Source organism: Orycteropus afer, unplaced genomic scaffold (genome assembly GCF_000298275.1).
Source record: "Orycteropus afer afer isolate SDZICR_OR568_19922 unplaced genomic scaffold, OryAfe1.0 scaffold00459, whole genome shotgun sequence".
NCBI classification, from domain to species: domain Eukaryota; kingdom Metazoa; phylum Chordata; class Mammalia; order Tubulidentata; family Orycteropodidae; genus Orycteropus; species Orycteropus afer.
Window position 1 is genome coordinate 2,169,772 of NW_006922046.1, and position 7,671 is coordinate 2,177,442.

A 7,671-nucleotide genomic window follows, 5' to 3' on the forward strand; every position below is an offset into this window, starting at 1 on the left:
GTCGACGAAAGAGGGGGAGGCCTTCAATGAGATGGATTGACACGGTGGCTACGATGATGGGCTCAAGTACAGCAGGGATTGTGGGGCTGGCGTGGGATAGGGCAGTGTTTCGTTCTGCTGTGCATGGGGTCGCTATGAGTTGGAAACGACTCAACGGCACTTAACAACAACAACAACAACAACAACAACAAATCTTTACAGAAGTAGATTGCCCCATCTTCCTCCTGAAAAGAAGCTGGTGGGTTTGAACCACTGACCTGGTTAGCAGACAAATGCTTTTGAAAAGATTAATAAACTTGACAAACCACTGGCAAATTTAACAAAGGAAAGAAGGAGAGGATGCAAATAGCACGAATAAGAAGTGAAATGGGTGATGTCACAACAAAACCTACTGAAATAAAAAGGAAAATAACAGAATACTATGAAGGACTGTAAAAAATTTGAAAATCTAGAAGAAATGGATAAATTTTTAGAAACATACAACCTACCCAAACTAACAATCTGAAGTAGAAAATTTGAATAGACCCAGGAGCTTTGGTGGCGTAGTGCCTAAGGCATTTGACTGCTTACCAAAAGGCTGGTAGTTCAAACCCACCAGACACTTCTTAGAAGGAAGATTGGGCAATCTACTTGATACAGATACCACCTCAGAAACCAAGAAGGGGTTGTTATGAGTTGAATCAACTTGATGGCAGTGAATTTTGTTTTGTTTTTATCACAAAAGAAGAAATTGAACAAGTCATAAAAAAAATCCCACCAAAAAATAGTCCTGGCCCAGATGGTTTCACTGGAAAATTTGAACAAATATTCAGAGAAGAGCTAATACCAATTCTATTCAAATTATTCCAGAACATAGAAAATGATAGAATACTACCAAACTAATTCTATGAAGTAAGCATAACCCTAATGCCAAAAACAGGCAAAGACATCACTAAAAAAGAATATTACAGACTAATATTCCCTATGAATATTGATGCAAAAATTCTCAGCAAAATTCTAGCTAAAGACTCCAACGACATATTCCTACCCCCCGCAAAAAAAAAAAAAAAAAAAAAATCATGACCAAGTGGGATTCATACTAGGTACATAAGAGTGGTTTAACATTAGAGAAATAAACAATGTAATCCACTATATAAATAAAAGAAAGGAAAAAAACCACATGATCCTATCAATCAATGCAGAAAAGCATTTGACAAAATCCAACACCCATTCTTGATGAAAATTCACAGCAAAATTAGAATAGAAGGGAAATTCCTCAACATAATTAAAGACATATACACAAAACCAATGGCCAATATTATTATCAATGGGGAGACACTGAAGACATTCCCTTGTGAATGGGAACCAGACAAGGATGCCCTTTATCACCACTCCTATTCAATATTGTACTGGGAGTCCTAACTAGAACAATAAGGCAAGAAAGAGAAATAAAAGGCACCCAAATTGGCAAAAAAGAAGTGAAACTATCTCTATTTGTAGATAATATGATCCTATACACAGAAAATCCTAGAAACTCAACAAGAAAACTACTGAAAGTAATAGAAGGCTCAGCAGAGTGGCAGGGTACAAAGTCAACATACAAAAATTGGTAGGATTCCTCTACATTAACAAAGAGAATGCTGAAAAGGAAATCAGGAAAACAATGCTATTTTTAATTGCCACCCAAATGATGAAGAACTGAGGAATAAATCCAACCAGAGACATTGTTCTGGTTGCCTAGTGCTGTTCTGACAAAAATATACCACAAAAGGGATGGCTTTAACAAACAGGAGTTTATTCTCTTACAGTTTGGAGGCTTTAAGTCTGAGTTCAAAGTGCCAGGCTCTAGGGGCTGGGTGAAGCCCCTCAACCTTGGCCTTCAGCTCTGTCTCCTGCTCCTGGCCCACTGAAGCTAGAGGCTTTCTTCACTCAGACAGGCTGCTGGCTGCTGAGGCTGACAAGCCCAAGGTCGACAAATAAAAATGCACAGTCCCAACATTACTAAACAACACAGCAGGCCATTGACTCAAGTCCATTGAAAATCTCAAGATTGGCAGAGGAGGGCAGCCTGCTAAACAAAGACTCAGCTACATGCAGGGTTCAAGCGTGCCATCAGCTGGAGACCGTCCTCAAAGTTGTTTCTTATATACTAGAAGCAGACCACATCCCTAAAACTGGTCCAATAGATTCCACTGTGGAGTTAATTACCAATCTTACCATGGGGAATAACTACATCCAGCTGCCCAGCCATTCAACCAGGCCCAGTCAAGTTGACACACAAACAGTGTGTGTGTGTGTATATATATATATATATATATATATATATATATCTCCTAGAGAAATAAGAAGGAGCTCTGGTAGCATAGTACCTAAGGCACTTGACTGCTCACCAGAAGGCTGGCGGTTCAAACCCACCAGCCACTCCTTGGAAGGAAGGTTGGGCAATCCTACTTCCATAGTGATACTGCCTCGGAAACCCAAGGAGGGGTCGCTATGAGTCGGGGCCGACTCGACGGCAAACAACAACAGAGAAATAAGAAATAAGAGCTGTGACATGAACAGATTTATGCATACTTATGTTCATCACAATATTATTCACAATACCAAAAAGATGGAAAAGTGCCCATAAGTTGAAGAATGGATAAATAAAGTATGGTACATACACACAATGGAATGCTAAAACCAAAAACCAAGCTCACTGCTGTCAAGTCAATTGTCTCATACCAACCCCTCTTTGGGTTTTCGAGGAAGTATCTCTATGGAAGTAGATTGCCCAATCTTCCTTCCAAGGAGTGGCTGGTGGGTTTGAATAGTCTGGTTAGCAGTTAAATGCCTTAGGCATTATGCCACCAGAGATGAATCAGCAAAACTCTTCATAACGTGGATGAAGAGGACATTAAGCTGAGTGAAATTAATCAATCACAAAAAGAAAAATATTGTATAAGATCACTAGTGTAAAAAGTCAAGAAAAGGTTTACACACAGAAAGAATCATGCTTTAAAGGTTACCTGGGGATGGGATGAGAAGGGAGGGTAAATCAATAACTTGAGAGTAGTTTAGGTGAAGGGAAATGCAATATACAATAAGGGACAGGTCAGCAAAAAAATGATCAAGGAAGAGGAAGACACAAAGAGGAGTACAAGAGTTAAAGGCAACAAAGTTAAATATTATTACATACACAACCCTGCAATTACAGTAATAATGATAATCTACAAGTAGATACATAGACACTCAAGCTGAACACTGGTGGGAAGATGAATGGACTGCACCCATGAATATAAATATGCACCTGTATGTACTGCAAATATATCCATGAATATAGTAGAGCATAACTCCCCAAAAAACCAAACCTACTGCCATTGAGTCGATTCTTATTCATAGCGACTCCCACGGGTTTCCAAGGCTGTAAATCTTTACAGAAGTAGATTGCCTCATCTTCCTCCCACAGAGCAGCTGGTGGGTTTGAACCACTGACCTTTTGGTTAGCAGCCAAATGCTTCACCCACTATGCCACCAGAACTCCTTATAGTAGAAAATATAGGATGCAAATTTATGAAAACTTCTTAGCCATCACCAAACACCTTCAGGGAATGAGTCACTAGGCTCATGAGGGCTCATGGGGGCTCAGGACCATAGCCTCATGGGGCACTAAGGTCAATTGGCATAACATAGTCTACTTTGGTGAGTAGTGACTGTGATCTTAAAAGCTTATGGACAGCCGTCTATGGTACAACTATTGGTCTCTCCCTGCCTGCAACAAAGAAGAGTGAGGATAATCAAAGACTTAAGGAAACAATTAGTCTAAAGGGCTCATGGACCACATGAACACCAGCCTCCACAACCCTGAGAGCAGAAAGAAGAACTAGATGGTGCCTCCCTACCACTACTGACTGCTCTGAAAGAGATCATAATAGGGGTCCTGGAAAGAGTGGGTGAAAAATGTGCAAAAAACTCAAAGTCAAAAAAAAAAAAAAAAGAAGAAGAAGAGGCTTACTAGTCTGATAGAGACTGGTGGAACCCTCGAGACTATAGGCCTTAGACACTCTTTGTGGTAGTTAAGGTTGTGTGTCAGCTTGGCTGGGCCATAGTTTTGAGTAGCCAGGCAGCTGGATATAGTTATTTCCTACACTGAGATTGTAATGACGTCCATTGTGGAATCTGCTGTGAGCAGCTAAGTAGTTGCCTTCAGGGTGTGGCCTGGTTCCAGAATATAAGGAGAAGCTTTGAGAAAGGTCTCTAGCTTTTTGGCACATTTGGCTGAGTCTTCATCTTCAGTTCTTGGACTTGAGCCTGTGGTCTGCCGTATGCCTGTTAATCTTGGGATTATGTCATGCTACTTGCCGACCTTGGGTTTGTCACCCTCAGCAGCCAGCAGCTGCCTGATTCACGAGAAGCCTCCCACTCCAACAGGCCTGGAATAAGAGGCAGAACTGAAGCCCAAGGTTGAGGGGCCTTCGCTCAGCCCCTGGAGCCGGCACTCTGAAATTGGACTTTTAGCCCCCTAAACTGTAAGAGAATAAATTCCTGTTTGTTAAAGCCATCCGTATGTGGTATTTCTGTTTAACAGCACTAGAGAACCAAGACATGGTTCCAGCTTGAAACTGAACTAACCCCAGTGGGTCAGCTTTCAACCAAATGACAGATGCCTATAAGGTGAACAATACTACTACTAGAAACATATGTACTCATTAGAACAATCAACCACATGAGATCAAAAGGGCAGCATTTGCCCAGGGACAAAGCTAAGAAGGCAGAACGGAGAGGAAAGAAAGATGAAGGAAAATGGTAAACACAGGGAGAAGTGGGAAGAGTGCTGTTACATTATGGGAATTTCAGTGAATGTCACAAAACAAAATGTGTATGAATTGTTGAATGGAAAACCAATTTACTTTGTAAACTTTCACTCAAATCACAATTTAAAACAGTTTGAAAATAAAAATTAATGCAAAAAATCCACAATTAACAAAATATTATACGTTTGAATAAGATAGGCTTTTGTTTGCTTTATGACTGCACTATTGCACAAAGGGAACAATAGTTTCCAATCAGCCAAGTGTCCTGGGACCTCTTGGCCATTGTATCCCCTGCCATGGGAATTTATGAGAGTTGATGATGTGGTATGAACAGAGTATTGGGCAAAGTGGAGCTTAATATACATTCAAGTTTTTTGATTGTAGACCTTTTATTAACCTGTACCACTGGGTCAAAACATGGGAAGGTATTTTGATAAATTTGCATCCCTCCCTCAGGCTCAGATTTGACTCCCAGGGTACTGGCTTCAACCTTTGGTTCCTACTATAACTGGAAAACAGGCACTGAAGAAGACAGTACCTCATGTGGAAAGAAAACTACAGACCCTCCTGCCAGTGAGCTCTCCCTCTTTGGAGCACTTTTGCCATGTACAATTGTCCATGGCATGGGCAGCCTGCTGTCTGCTCAATTTCTGAAACCAAATTATGGGTGGGGTGGCGTAGTGCCTAAGACATTTGACTGCTAACCAGAGAGCTGGCAGTTCAAACCTACCAACCACTCCTTGGAAAGAAGACTGGGCAATCTACTTCCACAGAGATATTGCCACAGAAACCTAAAGAGGGGTCGCTATGAGTCAAAATTGACTCAGTGTCAGTGAGGGAATGGTCTTTGCTGTAAATCAATGATTTATCTCATTATTTGATTTTTAAAATTATTTTATTGTGTGAAAATATATGTAACAAAGCATTAGCCAATTGAAAATTTTTTACATGTACAATTCAGTGATATTGGTTACATTCACCATTATATTGTACAACCACCACCACTAGGAGCTCTGGTAGCATAGTGCTTAAGGCACTTGACTGCTAACCAGAAGGCTGGCGGTTCAAACCCACCAGCCACTCCTCAGAAGGAAGATGGGGCAATCTACTTCTGTAGTGATACTGCCTCAGAAACCCAATGGGGGTGTCACTATGAGTCAGATTCGACTCAACTGCAGTGAGTTGGGTTAGATCACCACTAGCCATTTCCAAATTATTCCACCACCATTAACAGAAACTCAGTGCCCCTAAGCTACGATTCCTCTCTTTTCCCTCTCTCCTGCCCCTCATAACCACTTTGTTGTTGTTATGTGCCGTCGAGTCGGCCCCGACTCATAGCGACCCCTCCTTGGGTTTCCGAGGCAGTATCACTACGGAAGTAGGATTGCCCAACCTTCCTTCCGAGGAGTGGCTGGTGGGTTTGAACCGCCAGCCTTCTGGTTAGCAGTCAAGTGCTTTAGCCACTATGCTACCAGAGCTCCTAATAGACTCTATTCTGTATTTATTTGCCTATTTCTATAAGATCATACAATATGTCCTCTTATGACTAATTTATTTCACTCAACATGATGTTTTCAAGGTTCATCCATGTTTTAGCATATAGCACGACTTCATTTCTCTTTATGGCTGAGTAATATTCCATTGTGTGTATGAACCTCATTTGTTTATCTAGTCATCTGTTAATGGGCATTTAGGTTGTTTCCATCTTTTGGCTATTGTAAACAGTGCTGCAATGAACACAGATGTACAAAAGTTTTTATTATTTGATTTTAAAATCCTTTAAGAAGCTCTGGTGGCATAGTAGGTAAGGCATTTGGCTGCTAACCAGAAGGACAGCAGTTCTAACCCACCAGCTGCTCTGCAGGAGGAAGATGAGGCAATACACTTCTGTAAAGATCTACAGCTTTGGAAACCCAATGGTGGTTGCTATGAGTCAGAATCGACTTGATGGCAGTGGGTTTAGTTGTTGGTTTAATATCTCCCAAGGAAAAACGTCTGCCTTGGAAAACTCACCTAAGGAATCAGAAAAAAGAAAACATGCAAATCCAGAAAAAGTGAAAGGGTTTTTCTAAACTTTCTGTGGAACTCCAGTTGGCCTGCACAATGAACATGAACTAGTGAGTTACTCTGTTTCTGTCTACAACTTGCATTACAACATCAGTTCCTCTCCACCTTCTCTCAGTAAATGTCAGGCAACCATTGGGAGAGTATCAAATGGAGAGGTTGGAGGGGGATCCTGAGCCTTAGCTCAGGCTCCACTGGGGCAGGCTACACCACAGCTGCAATGCCAGGGAACTTTGGAGAACTCTGATTTCACATCAGTCTTAAGGAAGAAGGGTCCTTGAGTAGGGGCTTCCTGAACCTGAATGGCCTCCTTCTTCAGTGTACCTCTGTGTCTCTTCTGATTTCTTCTTCTTCCGGATGTAGCCCCTTTGTTGACAGCTCTCCTAGAAGATGATGCAAATCTGAAAAGCGGGCCTCTTCATTCCCACAGAGCCTGTGCGGGTGACTGAGTGGGCTCAGGGGTCCTCTCAGTGGGCTTACCATTATTCCCTCACAGGCCTTGCTCTGCACAGGGAAATCCAGCTTAGGGATGTGTTGGGGGCAGTATGGAGGGGAGGAGGGGCAGGAACACAGATGCCTTACTCTGAGGACAGGTCTTAGCCCTGAGTCAACACGTGCTGTCCTGCCCCAGGTTCCCTGAGCAGCCCGGAGTAGCCTCGTTTTCTGCCACACTCCAGTTGTCATCTTCTCTTCTATGCTCAGCACAGCTGGGCTCAGGGAGGGCCAGGTTGGTGGGCCTGAGGTGGTCAGGCGAGCCAGAGAGAGCGGGACCTGGCAGGGGCCGCTTGAGCGGAGCTGTCCAGCACCCAGAGGCGGCCTGTGCGCCCCTGGACCG